The sequence below is a fragment of the Apium graveolens genome, chromosome 3 (genome assembly GCF_009905375.1).
Source record: "Apium graveolens cultivar Ventura chromosome 3, ASM990537v1, whole genome shotgun sequence".
Taxonomy (NCBI): Eukaryota; Viridiplantae; Streptophyta; class Magnoliopsida; order Apiales; family Apiaceae; genus Apium; species Apium graveolens.
The window spans coordinates 96,560,613-96,581,548 of NC_133649.1; positions in this window are offsets into that span (position 1 = coordinate 96,560,613).

Genomic DNA, 20,936 nt, shown 5'->3' on the forward strand with positions numbered 1-20,936 from the left:
ATTAGGAAAATTTGGATGAAGGAAGTGACCTTCAAGAATGTGAAGTGTAAGACCGGTGGCTTGTTACCCAAAAAGGGAGACGCCAGGTATGGGAGGTATCCCACCATTGAGGTGACTGTTGAGATAAACAACAAAAGTAAATAAGGAATTATTAAGAAGAAGTTCACGTTGAACATGACCAATATCTTCCTGAACATCCATGTTATCATTACCAAATCAGGAAAGAAAAGCGGATGACCATTGTTATCTTTTGGAGGCCATATGGATTGACCTCAATTTGAATAAGGATGCTATTATGAAGTTAGGTATAGACTATCGAGGTGGGAATGATGAATAAGATAATCTATCAAGGATATATGACTTGATTTATCCATGGAAGGATGCAGGTACCTTTTAAAGGTGGAATTAAGGATAGAACATTGGTAACTTAAAATGAATCCTAGGGGACTGCTTAAAGGTTGGCATGTCACCCTTAATAGGGACAGTATGAGTTTTGACAGTATGATTGGGAAAGGGTTAAGGTAACAACAACCTTTAAGAATCAGTGGAGAAATTTTTCAGAAGAATATAGACAATGGTTCTAGTATTAGTAAATGGTATTGTGATATGCCCTGTATCTAGGGAATACAGGAGGAACGATTGAAGGATAACCTTAGAGGTTTTACAAGGAGAAAGGTAATATTCAAAATTCTCAAGAATAGAAATGTTGATAAAGGAAATATGACGTAATTATAATGTTGCCAAGTGAGGCACGTGCTAAACCACGAGAAAGTATGGATCGAACCAGTAATGGTCGAAATTGTTCAGGGCAATTAGGACTTAAGATAAAAGATGTTTTAATTATGATTGAGCGTCAGTCATGACAGTGATTAACCTCTAAAGACTGAGGCAATAACTTATGGAAAAATGGTGATTTTTTGTACTCATCAGATTTTAAGGAAAACATCTTCACATAAGCTGTGATTGAAATGAGGTAAAAAATTATTTGGAGGTGGTTAAAATGACATTGACTGTAAGGAAATTGTACTATCAGGAAAGGCCAAAGAGGTGGCCGACACTTTAAAGGTAAGAGGATAATTATAGGCGCTCGTGCGAGAGGAATACAGTGATGATGGTTAAAGCTGTGAAGGTTGTATTATGGTTTGGAAGATTGACATTCCTTCTGATGACTGTGCAATACCCGACCGTAATAGTAGTTGGTAAAGTTTAATTCGCGTAATCGCCATGAGCGGGCCATCTATCTCAGAAGATCCTATCTTGAGATAAGCCAGGACCATGTTTCAAAAAGGACTAAACAAACCTTTGAGTTAAGTCTTCTATTGAAGGTATATGATTACGAATGGTATTAACCAGCTATCGTTGCTTTGATGGAAACTCTTCTGCAATTTTATTTGCTTCATGTCATGTGTGTATGTCAGGATCAGGAGTGTTCTTCATGAATCATGAATGGTGATTATGTTACCTCCTTAGAAGAATTCGATACGATATGTATGGACTCCGTATGGTTAGCTATTAAGACTTCAAGGAAAATGAATGACTACAGTAGGTCAGTGGTGGACCATAGTAAGGCAGCAATGATTCTGCGAGTATTGAGCTGAATACAACCGTGAGAGTTGTATTGGAATGGGTGTTGAGATTGAGTACCACTAATCGGGTCGTGGTAGTGTATAAGTTATCATTGATAGACTAATTAAGTAGAGTATCTACCTAGTGAATAATTATTCTTTCTTATCAATAGAGAGTCGTATTATTATACGAGGAAGGTTGCGGTGCAAGCATAGAATTCTAGTAACGATGATGTATAGAATGAGATCCCAGATTCGATTTTCGATGTCGAGGGAGTTTCAAAGGTGATTGTGTATAAGATCGAGGAAGAGTGTGGGTCCATAGAATGATGGACGGGATAGCGAAAATATTTAGGCATGGGAAATACGAGGCTATAATGCTTAATATTGATTTATATATGTATATGATTTGTTCTCCTATGACAAACCTCTATAGTTCAGAGGTAGGTTCCAAGCCAGATATTTTGTGGCAATATATTTTTTTCATATATACAATTCTCTTCAATTCGTTCTTTTCTCTTCTTTTCATTTCATGTAAGCTGAGAAGAACAACCCTTCCAGAAAGGGGAGGTATTGCCGAATGACTATCTATTTGTGTGATAGAAGCCTAGTAGGATACCAGCTATTGTTTAATTGCTTGTCAAGTACTAAAGGCTGGCCACCTTCTGTACTAACTATGCGATATAACAAGTGTTCATGATCATAGTGATCTCTCAACAAATTCCTTTACTTCTATTTGATTGATCAAATTTTGGAAAATAGAAACAACTGAAAAAAGAGTAATAAAGTGGTGGTAGTATGCGGAATGGGAACACATTCGTGATACTAAGGTTGACGTGGTTATTAAAAGGTTATAGAACGCTAACGAGCAAAAGTATAACCAGTATAATATTAGGAACGGAAGGTGATAGCGATTACGAACTGGAAAAGAATGGGTATTGAGAAGCAAAAGCTATAATGATTAGAAGCTATGATGAGAGTCTGTGTAATAGACTTGAAAGAATTTGGAATGATCACTTAACGCGGATTAAGTTATCTTACGACAATAGATCATATGTCATTATCGAGATGTCGCCTTATGAGATCCTTGAGGGAAGACAATGTCGATCTCCCTTATGTTAGGATGAAGTTGTAGAGCGCAAGATGCTCAGACCAGTAGTGGTCCAAAGGACCAAGGATATAATAGATCTAATCAGAGGATGGCTGGTAGTAGCCCAAGATGGACATAAAAAGTATGTTGATTTGACACGAAAGGACAAGGAATGGGAAGTAGGGGACCTAGTGCTGTTATAGGTATTCCCTCAGAAAGGATTGATGAGATTCGGAAAGAAAGGAAAGCTAAGTCCACAAGGTGTCGGACCCTTGGATATGTTATGAAGTATTGGGAGGTTAGCATATGAGCTAGCCTTACCCCCCGAACGTGTAGCAAGTCGTAACGTGTTTCACTTATCAATGTTAAGGAAGTGAATTTCAGATGCCAGATAAATAGGGGCATATGAGCGCATAGACATGCAACCAGACGTAACCTATATGGAGCAACCAGGAAGGGTTATAGAGTAAAAAGGAACAAGTGCTTAGGAGAAGGATTATCAAACTAGGCAGAGTTTGGTGGTAGAACCACAATGTGGGAAAATTTCTTGAGAGTTAGAAAGTGCAATGCTAAGAGAGTATCCCTATTCATTTTCTATCTGATTCCGGGACGGAATCCTTTTAAGGAGGGGAGACTGTAATAACCCCAATTTTTGGGAAATTTTGAAACCCTTATGAATAGTGTTTTTGCTGAATGAAAAAAAAAAACTTTTCATGCCACACTATGTAGGGGTTCTGATATGGATATTCTGAGATTTTATTAGTACTTTATATGGGATATAAGTGTACGTAAAGATCGTCAGAATCCAAATCCGAACACTTTGATTTTTCCCGGAAATCCAATAGATACGGAAAGAATTGAGTATAAGGTAACAGGATAAAAAGGATTTAAATTAAAGGATTATAAGAGAGGATCATAAAAGGAATATAATATATTGAGAAAGGTTAAGGGAACCTAAGTAATAAGATCCCGTGTATGATCCCTCAAACGATAAACGAAAACGAAAGTTAAGCGAACCGTATAACAGATCAGCGGTCATTAGGCAAACAATTAGGAAGTTAATCAAAGGGATTAGAGAGGATGATGTCACCCAACCAATGAGAAGAGGACAAGGAGGGGAGGATGACATCATGAGGATGACACAAGCATGACATGGGAAGGAAGGAGATGTGGTGACTTTTTAACCACACAAACTCAAGGGCAACAAGGTAATTAACTAAAAACAAATCAAAATCTCATCCACCAAGACAATCATTTCATTTTTCATCAAACAAAACACAAAAATCTCTTTCTTCCCAAGCTAGCTCTCGGCCCATTTCTTAAAAATTGAAGATCCAAGCTCCACCACTTACTATTTAGCAAGGTAATTATCTAAGCTTCCCCATGGATAGTTACATACTTCCTATAAGTTTAAGCTTCTAATTCAAATCCAATCTTTTTCTATAAATCATGAAAGAAGATGGTGAATAGTGTTTTTCAAGAACTAAAATTTGTGTTCTTGAAGTTTTGTTTAGATTAAGCTTGGATAAGGACTTTAAGGGTGATTCCAAGCCATTCTCTTGATTCTCCACTCTCCAAGGAAGGTATAAACTACAAACCCTAGCTTTAGTTTTGAGTAATTAGGATTGAATGTGTTTGATATAGCATATGTGAAGCATGATGCTTGATTGGTTGAAGTTTGGTTGAGTTTGTAGAGATTAGTTGGTTTTGTTGCATTGTTGGAGTTGTAAATCTTGGTAATTAGTTAAAGAACCTAAGTAAAGCTTTTAGTTCATGTGGGGAATAAGTATAAATGGTTAATGTGGATTTGTTGGGGCTGTTATGATGTGGTTTGGAGGGATATTGGTTGTATGATTGATTTGGGGTTGATTTGTGGTTGGTTTTGAATGGTTTAAAATTGGGAAAACGCGTAAACATAGCCGTCGTAACGTCCGATTTTCTTTAGACTGTTTTTGTGCATAACATTAGGACCCGAGAAACCCCTGCTAGATTTTGACCATTGCCATGTTTAGATAGTTCATATTACGAGCTTCGTTTTGATATGTAGTTCGTTCGATTCCGATGCACGGTTTAGGAGAAACGACTGTTTCAAGTAACGGTGTTTCGCGAACGAAACTTTTCCCCTCGCCTTACTTTGAAACATAGGTTAAAGACCAAAAAGGGTTAATTAATGTATGAAACAATTATGGTAAGAGTGTTAGGCAGTTGGTAAGACACTCGCGAAGGAATCGCCTTAAAACTCGTAAAGGTTAAATTATTAAAAATGGTGGAGCCGAGGGTACTCGAGTGACTTAAGAGAATCAGTAAGCGCAAAGCGAGCGTTAGAGTCTGAGTTGGTTAGAGTATAGATTTACAAGTGACTTTGGTTTAATTCCAACTTACTTGTTGTTTATAGGTTACCAGACTCGTCCCGAGCCATTCGTAACCCCCAGTCGCTCAGGCAAGTTTTCTATCCGTTATACTGTTGTTGTGATGTATACACTTGTATATGCATTATCTTGTGATAGATACATAATGGTTATTTAGCAAATTCTTGCGATATATTGAAGCATGCTGCTATGGTATATATATATGCATGCCTGTTTCGCATTCTTTCCATATATATATCTGTTGATTCAGTTGATAATACCTATGCTAGAGGATAGCGGTAATTTGCATATACCCTTAGTACAGGGACCCAAAGGTGAAAATATTTTCTAAAACCGGGAGTCGAGGATCCCGAGTAGATTTTGTATATATGGATATAAATATATATATATATTTATACTTATATATATATATATGGTCATAGTTTTCAAAACTATTAATTGAATAAGGTTTATTCGATAGCTTTAACTTTATTTTATTATTGAATATTATTTCGAATATTATTCGAAGGCGTATGACTCCTTTATATTAAATGAATATTATTTTGAATATTCATTCGAGGACTTATGACTCCTTTTATTTTATTATCTGAATATTATTTGAATATTCATTCGAGGGCTTATGACTCAGTTTATATTGTTTAATGAATATTTTTGAATATTTATTTGAGGATCTATGACTCCGATTATTTGCTGAGATTTGTTCTTTATTTTATTAAAGAATAAGGTGTAAATAATCAAACTTATTTTCGATTATTCAAATAAAGATAGTACTTTCATATAAGTATATCTTTGGTTATTTAATACTCGTTTCAAGTATAAGTTTTAATACTTTTTACTTCAATTATTTTTATAAAGATTATTCTTTATGGGAATATTATTTAAATAATAATATTCAGTCATTTTCTAAATATTCTGGGGACTGATTTACTTCATTAAATCAGCTTTACTCCAAACACTCTATAAAGTGTTTTCGAGTCTTCAAAATAATTTTTAAAAGATAGAGCGGATCCCAAAACTCATTTTTATATTTAAGATCTTCCTTTTAAGGGGATTTAAATACTCGCTCAAAACCTGAGGGATCCGGCTCTGTGATGTGTTTTATATTCGCAACAAGGTTGCTGTTTTGTTAAATGAATTGATTACTTACCCAACACTCGGGAAGTAAAATTATTGGAACAAGTTAATCCATTAACAGGCATCGCCTGGGAAATATCGGTGAGTTTTCCTTTCCAACTAGATACGACTTCTTGGTGGAGCCGTATCAACAAGTTCTACTTGGGGAAATGGGGAACGAGCTTTACGTTTCAGAGTCATGGATTTCATCTGAACTAGGAGTGGCGTAAGTGGCCGAGTAGCGCCGGCCCAGCCTTATTATATTGGCCCAAATGGCCTGGAAGTTCCGCTAAGGCGGTCCATTCCTTAGGAGTTCAGTGTTCGGTTGACAAGTAAATCCGACAGGTTCTCCTCTACATGTAGAAAATGGTGGGGTTGTACTACTACGACTGATCATCGTAAGTGGTCTTCCTGGCGCGGCAAACTCCCGTAATGAGTTCATCATCCAATTGGATAATTTATGCAACACTACCCAGAGCACTTCGATAGAATGGCTACGGTTGGGCGATTGTTGAGTGTTGGCAGGGTCAAGTTTTCAAAATGATGTTTACATCAAATGAAGTATCTCGTAACTTCATTTTATTTTGATGATATTTTAAAAAAATTGAATCTATTCAAGTCTTATCTTGTATTCTCATCTATGTGATGAACTTTTGAACTAATTATAACTTGAACGGTGGTAGTTCAAGTAGTGTTCAGAAAGATATAAGTATATTGGAGTATCTTGTAACTTCATCTTTTAAACTTATATCTAGTAAATGATTATCTTGTGCGTGTCAAAGATTTTCAGAAAAACGTTGAGACAAGGTTAGATATATGAGATCACCTTGCAACGATATTTTTATACAGTTATACACTGGGACTTTGTGTATATTATGCATGGAAGAGGACTTCCAATATTTTGAAAAGTATATATGTATATATACTGAATATTTTGTGACTTCATCGCATTAAGATATCAAACTTGGTTCATTTCTTTTGACCAAGACTTTCACGAGTATTATGAGTAGGCTCATATATTGTTAATCATTATACATATTATTTTGGTGGGCTTGCTGCTCACCCTTGCTTTCTTCTTTCATCACACAACATTAGATAGACAAGATGAACAGGACCAAGCTCCCAATTCGCGAGCGGATAGGAAACATTCCGCAGTTTCCTATAGGCGTTGATGTCGTTGTAGCTGAGGTAGGAGCTACCAATAGGCTAGGCTTTCAACTTTTGATGTACCAGATTTATGTATATTTATGAATTGTAATAATGGCAAAGAAATGTAAATTTATTCAGAAAACCTTTTAAGGTGTATTGTCATATAATTGTGGAATAAAACGACTTGTGATTATTTTTGGATGTTCATCTCTGAGACTATAACGTGTGGTGTGTGTGTTTATTGTGGGGTCACAGTACAGAGTAGTTGAGTAATTATTAAGATTGGGTGTTATTAAGGGAAATGGAACTCGTGACAACCCGGATCCCCGACCCCGGATTTGGGGGTGTTACATGTTCTATAGCTCGTTGGAAAGGTATTGAGATGGCCTACAACTCTTGTTCACAAGTCTCATCCAAAAAAGAAGGTAAGACCCTCATTTTTACAGTTCTTTCAATCAGACTTTTAGAAACTTCAAAGCCTAACTTTGTGTTCTTGATTTCTTTGGAAAGATCAAGCTTATAGGAGGCTCCCTAAGGCTTCCTAGCAACTTAACACCTCCCAAGGAAAGTATAAACTTCAAACCCTATCCTTTACTTTGATTATTAGTGATTTTGATGGTTGGTTTTCTAAATGAGAAGCATGACCTTTGATTATTAGTAGTTTGATTTGGATTTGGAGTGATTTGGTGAATGAATCTTGTTATAGTTAATAAAACTTGATTGTGGTTGGTTGAGATGAAGAATCTGAAGAATAAGGACTGGTATAGTATTATTTAGTTGAGGTTTTGATGTGTTAATGATTGTGGGTTGTTTGGTGAGGTTTTGGTGTAGTGAGAAACTTGGAAAACTCGTAAATATAGCCGTCGTAATGCCCATTTTTATTCAACTGCTTGTTCTTAGTGTTCAGGACAGAAAACTCAATAAACAATTTGTAACATTGCCATGTTTAGCTAGAGCGTGTCGTAAGCTTCGTTTGGATATGTGGATCACTTGGTTCCGATGTACGGTTTAGGAGAAACGACCGTTTTAAGTAACGTCATTTCGCGAACGAATCATTACCCATCGCCTTACTTTGAAACCTTGGTTAAGGCCCTTAAATGACTAATTGGAGTATGAAACAATTATGTAAAGTGGATTAGGCAGTTGGTAGGGTACTCGCGAAAGAATCTCCTTAAAATTCTTAATGGTTACTTTATTAAAAATGGTGGAGCCAAGGGTACTCGAATGACTTATGTGATTCGTTAAGCGTAGAAGTGACCATAAGCAAACGTTTGGCTTCAATTGGTTAAATTCTAGTTTCTTAAGTGACCGTGGTTTAATTCCGACTTATGTTGTTGTTCATAGGTTATCGGACCCACTCTAAGCTTAAGTCTAACCGGGAACACTCAGGCAAGTTTTCTACCCGTTATACTGTTGTTGTGATGTATATATGTATATGCATTATCTTGTGATAAGTGCATGATTATTATTAGCAAAGTCTTGCGATATATTGGAGCATGTGATATGATATTTATATGCATGCCTGTTTTGTAATCTTGATATCTAATTGTTGATTCAAAAGCTTATAAGTTGTATAATACCTATGCTAGAGATAAGTAGTAGTTGAGTATACCATTAGTATAGGGGACCCAAAGGTGAACATTTTCTAAACCGGGAGTCGATGTTCCCGAGTATATTATCTATATATTTATATATATAGATATAGTTTTCAAAACTTTTAATCGAATAAGTTTTATTCGATAACTTTATTTTAAATAATGAATATTAGTTGAATATTCATTCGAGGACTTATAACTCTGTTTATTTTATTTAATGAATATTATTAGTTGAATATTCATTCGAGGACTTATCACTCCGTTTATTTTATTTAATGAATATTAGTTGAATATTCATTCGAGGAATTATGACTCCGTTTATTTTATTTAATGAATATTATTAGTAGAATATTCATTCGAGGACTTATGACTCCGTTTATTTTATTTAATGAATATTATTTTAAATATTCATTCATGGACTTATGACTCCGCTTATTTATTAAATAATATTCTTTATTTTATTAAAGAATAATATTTCGATAATCAAACTTACTTTCGATTATTCAAATAAAGATCGTACTTTCGCATAAGTATATCTTTGGTTATTTATTATTCATTTCAAGTATGAGTTTTAAAACTTCTACTTCAATTATTTTTTTATAAAGGTTATCCTTATGGGAATATTATTTAAATAATAATATTCAGATATTTTCTAATATATCGGGACTGGTTTATTTCATTAAATCAGCATTACTCCAAACATTCTTAAAAAAGTTTTCGAGTCTTCAAAATGATTTTTAAAAGTTAGGGCGGATCCCAAAACTCATTTTAATATTTAAGATCCTCCTTTCGAAGGGTATTTAAATACTCGCTCAAAATCTGAGGGATTCGGCTCTGTGGTGTATTTTACATTCGCAACGAGGTTGCTGTTTTGAGAAAAAAATTGATTACTTGCCCAATGTTCGGGAAGTAAGCCAATCTAATTGAGTTGGCATAAGCGACAGGCCGGGGTACGGTCTATCAAAGTGTAAGTGGTTGGGTGGCAGTCCATCAACGCGTAAGAGGTCGGGTGGCGGTCCAGCACAAGGTCCTAATGCGGTCAAGGTGATGACCGGTGGGGGATTCATCCATCTACTAGTAGAAAAGGTTACTTATTGGTATCTTTGCCTGATCAGCAAGATATCGGGTTTATGCCAAAATTCTTTTCTTTCCAAATTCATTGGATATTGCAACTCTGTTCATACTTTACATGACAGAGGTTTTCAGGAAATGTATGGGAGATATATATGAATATATATATATATATCGGGACTTAATGAAGTATCTCGTAACTTCATTTCATTCAATGATATTTCAAAGATTGAATCTATTCAAATCTTATATTGTAGTCTCCTCTATGTGATGAACTTTTGAAACTGATTATACCTTGAACGGTGGTAGTTCAAGTAGTATTCGGAAAAGATATAAGTATATTGGAGTATCTTGTAACTTCATCTTTTCAACTTATATCTAGTTAATGATTATCTTATGCATGACAAAGATTTTTAGAAAAATGTTGAGACAAGATTAGATATATGAGATCACCTTGCAACGATATTTTATACAGTTATAAACTGGAACTCTGGGTTTATTATATATGGCAGAGGATTTTAAAGATTTTGAAAAGTTTATATGTATATATATACTGAATATTTTGCGACTTCGTCGCATTAAGATATCAAACTTGGTTCATTTCTTCTTGACCAAGACTTTCATGAGTACTATGAGAATGCTCATATATTGTTAATTATTATACATATTATTTCGGTGGGCTTGTTGCTCACCCTTGCTTTCTTCTTTCATCACACAACAACAGATAGCAAAGATGAATAGGACCAAGCTTCCAATTCGCAAGCGGTTAGGAAACGTTCCGCAGTTTTCTGGAAGCGTTGATGCCGCCGTAGCTGAGGTAGGAACTACTAATAGGCTAGGCTTTCAACTATTGATGAACCAGACTTATGTATATTCTGAATTGTAATAATGGCAAAGAATATGTAAATTATTCAGAAACCCTTTTGAGGTGAAATGGTTTATAATTGTGGAATAAAATGACTTGTGTTATTTTTGGTATTCGTCTCTGAGACTATAACTTGTGGTGTGTGTGTTTATTGTGGGGTCACAGTACAGAGTAGTTGATTGTTTATTAAGATTGGGTGTTATTAGGGGAAATGGAACTCGTGACAACCCGGATCCCCGACCCCGGATTTGGGGGTGTTACAGTCAAGGCCCCTGAAAGGAAGGAATTAAAAAGGAATTTAACAAAGCACTTAAGGTATCAGGTCCTTGGTTTGCATCCACAAAATCTAGGTAGTCGGTTCCATCCTTGGGGATAATAGCTCTAACATTGTTGGCAGCCATTGAAAAAATTTGAGTGGGTAAGTGTTAGAGGAAGAAAGATTTGAAACGGTTAAGAATGATGAAGATTTGCAGAAATTAGGTCAATTGAGATCTTAAAAGCGTAAAGAAGGGTTATGTCGGGATGTCTGGCTATTTATAGGCTAGAGATGTGACTTGTTGAGAAGTGAGGAATCAACGGTTGATATTTGCTTGTCGAGAAGTCACATGACCTAAAGAACTCATGTCGAGATATCACAATCCCGACTCTTAATGAGAACTAGATAGTGACTTATCAAGATGTTGTATAAATACCCATTTTGTCCTAATTGGACTTAGTTATTCCAATTTATATTGAGTAATGTCAACATAAAATTAGAATAGAATTTATTCAAAAGTATTTTACTGAAACAATTTTATTAAATTAAATTATTCAAGTTCTGAGTTATCGAGAAGTTTAAAATTTGAACTTGTAGAGAACTCCATATAGATAAGTATATCGAGATCTCTACAATTCTTTTCAAGAATTCATAAAGAGACTTAACGAGAAGTCCATCGAGAAGTCATGGAAAAGACTTATAGAGAACTCTATCGAGAAGTCTCAAAATGACTTGTCGAGAAGTCATTTAGACTTATCGAGAACTCAGTTCTCTACATACTTTTGTTCTTTCTCAGTTTTGTCTTATATTAATGTCATATATTGAAAATGTGAATTAATATTTAGACAGCTTTACTTATTTAGAAAAATTCCAAGTTAAATTTGAATTTAAAAAAAAATATACAGAGAATCCTGAAATATTTATAAATCATATCCAGTTAATTTTTAATTAAATTAAATTAATTTTGATTTATCAAAAATTAATCTGCTGCAACACATTAGATGAGTTCTTGCGTTTAGGATGAAGAATTTAGCATACCAGTTTCACATACAAGTCTAGTGAAAGTTGCTTTATCCAAAGGTTTAGTGAAAATATCAGTTAATTGTTTTTCTATCGGAACATAAATAAGCTCAATAGTACCATTTGCAGCATGTTCTCTAATAAAATGGTACCTTACATCAATGTGCTTGGTTCTAAAAAGATTAACTGGATTAACAACAATGGATATAGCACTAGTATTGTCACACATAATAAGAATTTTATGTAGGCCATAGTCCATTAGTTGATTTCTAATCCAAAACACTTGAGCACAACTGTAATAACCCCAAATTTTAGAATTTTTGAAACCCTTATGAATAGTATTTTGCGGATTATGCTGAATAAGAAAACTTTTCATGCCACACTATGTAGGGGTTCTTTTATTGATCTTCTGGGATATTATTAGTACTCTATGTGGTATATAAGTGTATGTAAAGATCGTCAGAATCCAAATCCGAACACTTTGATTTTTCCCGAAAATCTACCAAATACAGAAAGAATTGAGTATAAGGTAACTGAATAAAAAGGATTTAAATTCAAGGATTATAAGAGAGGATCATAAAAGGAATATAATGTATTGAGAAAGGTTAAGGAAACCTAAGTAATAAGATCCCGGGTATGATCCCTCAAACGATAAACGAAAACGAAAGTTAAGCGAACCGTATAACAGATCAGCGGTCATTAGCCAAATAATTACAAGCTAATCAAAGAGATTAGTGGGGATGATGTCATCAAACCAATGAGAAGTGGACAAAGGAGGGAGGGTGACATAACATGGTGACATAAGCATGACCAAGCAAGTGTGTTGTTCGTTGAATTAGAACCACACAAAAGTTACCATGGTAAAAAGGTAATAAAACAAAACAAAACAAATCAAAAATCAACCAACCAAGCCAACAATTCATTTTCACCAAAAACACAACATTTTCTCACCTTTCTTCTTCCATGCTCTCGGCTTTTTCTTCTTTTCCAAAGCAAGAAAATCAAAAATCAAGTTCCAAGCATTGTTAAATCACAAGGTAATTATCTAAGACTCCTTATGCATAGTTATGGATATACTATAAGTTTGAGCTCCTAAATCATTCACACTCTCTTCCTAAACATCATGGAAGAAGATGGTGAATAGTGTTTTTCAAGAACTAAAATTTTTGTTCTTGAAGTTTGTTTAGTTTAAGCTTGGATAAGGACTTTAAGGGTGATTCCAAGCCATTCTCTTGATTCTCCACTCTCCAAGGAAGGTATAACCCCTCCAAACCCTAACTTTATTTGAGTAATTAGGTTTAGTTTTGTTGATTTTAATTCATGGGAGGCTTGCTTGTTGTGAATGTAGAGATTAGTTAGTTTTGTGAAGTTTTGGAGTGGTAATTCTTGGATTGTTGATTAATGAACTTAAGTGTAGTTAAATTCAAGTTTAAGAATAAGTATAAATTGTTAATGTTGAGTTGTTGGGGCTGTTATGATGTAGTATGGATGGAGTTTTTATTGGGTTGTGATTGTGGATTGATTGTGGGTTGAATTGGAGTGTTTTAAATTTGGGTAATCTCGTAAACATAGTCGTCGTAATGTCCGATTTACTTTAGGCTGTTTTTGTTCTTAACATTATGACCCGTGAACTCACTGCTAGGTTTGTACCATTGCCATGATTAGATAGTTCATGTTACGAGCTTCGTTTTGATTTGTAGTTCGTTTGATTCCGATGTACGGTTTAGGAGAAACGACCGTTTTAAGTAACGACGTTTCGCGGACGAATCATTACCCCTCGCCTTACTTTGAAACATAGGTTAAAGACCTAAAAGGACTAATTGGAGTATGAAAAAATTATGTAAAGTGTATTAGGAAGTTGGTAAGACACTCGTGAAAGAATCGCCTTAAAACTCGTAATGGTTGATTTATTAAAAATGGTGGAGCCGAGGGTACTCAAGCGACTTAAGAGAATCAGTAAGCGCAAAGCGAGCGTTAGGTACTAAATTGGTTAAAGTATAGATTGATAAGTGACTTGGGTTTAATTCCAACTTATATGTTGTTTATAGGTTACCAGACTTGTCCCAAGCCATTTGTAACCCCCAGTCGCTCAGGCAAGTTTTCTACCCGTTATACTGTTGTTGTGATGTATACATATGTATATGCATTATCTTATGATAGATGCATGATGGTTAAATTAGCAAATTCTTGCGATATATTGTAGCATGTGATATGGTATATATGCATGCCTGTTTCATAATCTTGATACATATATCTGTTGATTCATTTGATAATACCTATGCTAGAGATAAGCGGTAATTGGCATATACCCTTAGTATAGGGAACCCAAAGGTGAACTTTTCTAAAACCGGGAGTCGAGGCTCCCGAGTATAATATATATATATATATATATATATATATGAATAGTTTTCAAAACTATGAATCGAATAAGGTTTATTCGATAACTTTATTTTATTATTGAATATTATTTTGAATATTCATTCGAGGGCTTATGACACCGTTTATTTTATTATTGAATATTATTTTGAATATTCATTCGAGAACTTATGACTCTGATTATTTACTAAATAATATTCTTTATTTTATTAAAGAATAATGTGTCGATAATCAAACTTACTTTTGATTATTCAAATAAGAATATTGCTTTCGTATAAGTACATCTTTGATTATTTAAGATTCATTTCAAGTATAAGTTTTACAACTTCTACTTCAATTATTTTTATAAAGATTATTATTTATGGGAATATTATTTAAATAATAATATTCAGATATTTTCTAATATATTTGGACTGATTTATTTATTAAATCAGCATTACTCCAAACATTCTTAAAAATATTTTGCGAGTCTTCAAAATGATTTTAAAAGTTAGAGCGGATCCCAAAACTCATTTTATATTTAAGATCTTCCTTTCAAAGGGATTTAAATATTCGCTCAAAACCTGAGGGATCCGGCTCTGTGGTGTGTTTTATATTTGCAACCAGGTTGCTATTTTGATAAAAGAGTTTTGATTACTTACCCAATACTCAGGAAGTAAAATTCTTGGAACAAGTTAATCCATTAACAGACATCGCCTGGGAAATATCGGTGAGTTTCCCTTTCCAACTAGATATGACTTCTTGGTGGAGCCGTATCAACAAGTTTCTACTTGGGGAAAGTGGGGACGAGCTTTACGTTTCAGAGTCATGGATTTCATCCGAACTAGGAGTGGCGTAAGTGGTCGAGTGGCGCCGGCCCAGCCTTATTATATTGGCCCAAATGGCCTGGAAGTTCCGCTAAGACGGTACATTCCTTAGGAGTCCAGTGTTCGGTTGACAAGTAAATCCGACAGGTTCTCCTCTACATGTAGAAAATGGTGGGGTTGTACTACTACGACTGATCATCGTAAGTGGTCTTCCTGGCGCGACAAAACTCCCGTAATGAGTTCATCATCCAATTGGATATTTCTGCAACACTACCCAGAGCACTTCGATAGGAAGGCTACGGTTGGGCGATTGTTGAGTGTTGGCAGGGTCAAGCTTTCAAAATGATGTTTGCATCAAATGAAGTATCTCGTAACTTCATTTTATTTTGATGATATTTTAAAGATTGATTCTATACAAGTTTTGTCTTGTAGCTTAATCTATGGGATGAACTAATTATAACTTGAACGGTGGTAGTTCAAGTAGTATTCGGAAAAGATATAAGTATATTGGAGTATCTTATAACTTCATCTTTTAAACTTATATCTAGTAAATGATTATCTTATGCATGACAAAGATTTTCAGAAAAACGTTGAGACAAGGTTAGATATATGAGATCACCTTGCAACGATATTTTTATACAGTTATAAACTGGAACTCTGTGTATATTATGCATGGAAGAGGACTTCCAAGATTTTGAAAAGTATATATACATATATACTGAATATTTTATGACTTGGTCGCGGTAAGATATCAAACTTGGTTCATTTCTTCTTGACCAAGACTTTCATGAGTACTATGAGAATGCTCATATATTGTAAATCATTATACATATTATTTTGGTGGACTTGTTGCTCACCCTTGCTTTCTTCTTTCATCACACAACATCAGATAGACAAGATGAACAGGACCAAGCTTCCAATTCGCAAGCGGTTAGAAAATGTTCTGCGGTTTTCTGGAAGCGTTGATGCCGCCGTAGCTGAGGTAGGAGCTACCAATAGGCTAGATTTTCAACCATTGATGAAGCAGACTTATGTATAATATGAATTGTAATAATGGCAAAGAAATGTAAATTTATTCAGAACCTTCTTGAGGTGTAATGGCTTATTATGTGGAATAAAATGACTTGTGTTATTTTTTTGGGTATTCATCTCTGAGACTATAACTTGCGGTGTATGTGTGTATATTGTGGGGTCACAGTACACAGTAGTTGGGTGATTGTTAAGATTAAGTGTTGTTAAGGGATATGGAACTCGTGACAACCCGAATCCCCGACCCCGGATTTGGGGGTGTTACAGAAATGGTATCAGAGCGAAGCGTTATAAACCTCAGAGATGATGTGACGTTAAGATAATAAGTTCACTAAGATAATAAGAACTCTTTCCAAGTTCATAGTCGGACTACCTAACGTAGTACTGACAGTTAAAACCCTTATGGGAACCCTTATAAATATCGTGATAGAAGTATAGTTTGTTATCGTATATGGTAGCGGGACTCCAAACCCTGAGGTTGAGGAGCAACAATCCGATGATGTTTTATTAGTTATTGGAGATCAGATTGTGGATCCGATAGAGCGTCCTAACACGGGACCGGATGATGTTCATATTGAAGATGTAGCGGTTGAGGATGTTGTCCTAGAAGGGATTATCGCTGAGAAGGATCCTGTGAAGGATCCTCACAAGAATGAATAAAGGACCACTGAGGAATTGATAACCATGATTAGCGCAACTACCAGAGGTAGGATTGGCCGGTCACTACCAGAGGTTCGTTCAAGTTTGTAAAGATAGTAGCCCCTTTAACGCGGCTTACTCGTAAGACTGAGAAGTTCTAATGGACAGAGAAATGCGAGAACAGCTTTTAAGAACTGAAGCAAAGATTGGTGGCGGCCCCTATGATGGCATTGACGGATGGAAAAGGAGATTTTGTGATGTGTAGTAACGCTTCGTATAAGAAATTAGGGTGCTTCTTATACAGCACAACAAGGTAATCTCGTACGCGTCAAGACAATTAAGGGAATATAAAAATTCGATATCCTCACCCATGAGCTTGGGCTCGTGGAAATAGTTTTGCCCTAAAGATTGGAGGCACTACTTGTATGGAGAGAAGTGCGAGATTTACCTAAGCCATAAGTGCTCTAGTGCATTTTCACGTAGAAAGAGCTCAACATACGCCAGCGGAGGCGGTTAGAGCTAATCAAGAATATTGATTGGGAGATTCTTTATCATTCGGGGAAAGCCAATGTGGTGGCCGATGCCCTTAGTAAAAAGGAGAAACTCAAGATGATAATGTCTTTGGGAGAGTTTATGAGAGATTTTGAGAAAATGGAAATAGAAGTGAAGGTAACCGGAGCCGGTACCGAAAAGATGTTTGAGATTGCAATACAGTCCGAATTATCGGAAAAGAACATATTGTGCCAGAAAAAGTGATGAATGAAGGCAGAGAGCCAACAATTAGATAAAAGATTAATACCGAGAAAGATGATAAGGGAATAATGAGGTATTCCTACAGAATTTGGGTTCCAAATGTTCAAGAGCTTAAAGATGAAATCTTAGATGAAAGCTAGTTTGAGAATTAAGATTTAGAGCAAACCCTGAACGTGATAGTCAGGGAGGTCGCCATTAAGATAGAAGGAACCCATAACATAATGGAGTGGAAAATGAGGATTTTAACGTATAAGATAACCCCAAGTATGGGAGAAGGATGAAACATTTCATACTAAGGAAACAGAAAGTCGAGTAAGGAAAGGAAACCCGAGACGGTATTCCTATACGGCAATTCATGGACCTGTCTAAAAAGAACTTAGACTATTATCCTCAACCACCACCTGGAGGAAACAATGCGGTAGGAAATTCTTTCATGACCTTTAAGTCGCTAAGCTCTCAGAGTTCCAAGGAACAGGTTGACCCAGTCGAGGCAAGAGCCTGGCTAAAGGAAATACAGGAATCATTTGAGATTATAAATGATTGACGAATCACAAAAGACTGTTTTTATCACTTACCCTCCTAAGAGAGAGACCACCCACTAGTGAAAGACCAAGAAAGGCATGGAGCCAGAGGTCATAATAAATTGATTAAAGTTCAGAAAATTGTTTTCGGGAAAGTACTTCCCAAGGTTATGGAGGTAGTGTAAAAGCTTTAGAGCTAGAACAAAAGCGGACGAGTATGATGAATTATGAACCTAAGTTGTAAAAGTTGTCAAGATTCGTTCTGAGGACACGAATCCAGAATGACGGGATGTTTGAAATCAATGCTTATGTTGTGTTGGTTCATGAAATAATGATAAGAGAAAGGAAAATAAAAAGGAATTGAAGTGGAAAGGAATATAAAGGCAATAGAGTTTGAGGAATGATAAGGGAGTTGGGTATTAGGAAACCCTAAAGACTCGTAGCAATAGAAATAGAAAAGTATATAATCGTCAGGATGAGGGTGATTCACCATAAGTTAAAAATTGATGGTTGAAGGCATAAGAGATACATATATTTTATTCCCTGTAAGTTGGGAGGATCCGAGGAAACCTTGAGATAGTTCGAAGGATGAATAATGAGACGCGGATAGACTAAGGAGACGAGAAAGTAAGAAATTAGGAAAATTGGATGAAGGAAGTGACCTTCAAGAATGTGAAGTGTAAGACTGGTGGCTGGATGCCCAAAAAGGGAGACGCCAGGTATGAAAGATATCCCAACATTGAGATGACTGTTGAGATAAATAACAAAAGTAAATAAGGAATTATTAAGAAGAAGTTCACGTTGAACACGACCAATATCTTCCAGAACATCCTTGTTAACGTTACCAAATTAGGCAAGAAAAGTGGATAACCGTTGTTATCTTTTGGAGGCCATATTGATTGACCTCATTTTGAATACACATGTTATTGTGAAATTAGGCATATACTATCGAGGTGGAAAGGATTGAATAAGACACCCTTATCAGGGATATATGACTTGATTTATCCATGGAAGGATGCATGTACCTTTTTAAAGGTGGAATTAAGGATAGAACATTGGTAACTTAAAATGAATCCAAGGGGATGCATAAAGGTTGGCATTTCACCCTTAATAGGGATAGTATGAGTTTTGACAGTATGAATTAGAAAGGATTAAGGTAATAACAACCTTTAGGAATCAGTGGAGAAATTTTTCAGAAGTATATAGACAATGATTCTGGTATTAATAAATGGTATCTTGATATGCCCTGTATCTAGGGAATACAGGAGGAACGATTCAAGGATAACCTTAGAGGTTTTACAAGGAAAAAGGTAATATTCAAAGTTCTCAAGAATAGAAATTTTGATAAAGGAAATGTGACGTAATTATAATAATGCCAAGTGGGACATGTGTTAAACCATGAGAAAGTATGGATCGAACCAGTAAAGATTGAAATTGTTCAGGGCAATTAGGACCTAAGATAAAAGATGTTTTAAGTATGATTGAGAGTCAGTCGTGACAGTGATTAACCTCTAAAGACGGAGGCAATAACTTATGGAAAAATGGTGATATTTTTTTTTACTCATCAGATTTTAAGGAAAACATCTTCACATAAGCAGTGATTGAAATGAGGTAGAAAATTTATTTGGAGGTGGTTAAAATGACATTGACTGTAAGGAAATTTTACTATCAGGAAAGGCCAAAGAGGTGGCCGACAATTTAAAGGTAAGAGGATAATTATAGGCGCTTGTGCCAAAGGAATACAGTGATGATGGTAAAAGCTTTGAAGGTTGTATTATGGTTTGGAAGATTGACATTCCTTCTGATGACTATGCAATACCCAACCGTAATAGTAGTTTGGTAAAGGTTTAATTCGTAAAAATCGCCATGAGCGGGCTATCTATCTTAGAAGGAACTATCTTGAGAATAATCCAGGACCATGTTTCAAAAAGGACTAAACGAACCTTCGAGTTAAGTCTTCTATTGAAGGTATATGATTAAGAATGGTATTAACCTGCTATCGGTGCTTTGATTGAAACTCTTCTGCAATTTTATATGCTTCATGTCATGTATGTATGTCAGGATCAGGAGTGTTCTTTATGAATTATGAATGGTGATTATGTTAACTCCTTAGAAGAATTCTATACTACATGTATGGACTCCGTATGGTTAGATATTAAGATTTCATGGAAAGTGAATGACGGCAGTAGGTCAGTGGTGGACCATAGTAATGCAGCAATGATTCTGCGAGTAATGTGCTGATTACAACCGTGAGAGTTGTATTGGAATAGATGTTGAGATTGAGTATCACTAATCGTGTCGTGTTGACGTATAAGTTATCTTTGATAGAAAAACTAGGTCGATTACTTACCTTTTGAATATTTATTCTTTCTTATCAATAGAGAGTCGTATTATTATACGAGGAAGGTTGCAGTGCAAGCATAGAATTCTAGTAATGATGATGTCTAGAATGAGATCCCAGATTCGATTCTTGATATCGAGGGAGTTTCAAAGGTGATTGGGTATAAGCTCGAGGAAGAGCATGGGTCCATGAAATGATGGACGGAATAGCAAAAATATTTAGGCATGTGAAATACGATGCTATAATACTTGATGTTGATATATATACGTATATGTTTTGTTCTCCTATGACAAACCTCTATAGTTCAGGGGTAGATTCCAAGCCAGATATTTTGTGGCAGTATATTTTATATATATACAATTCTCTTCAATTCGTTCT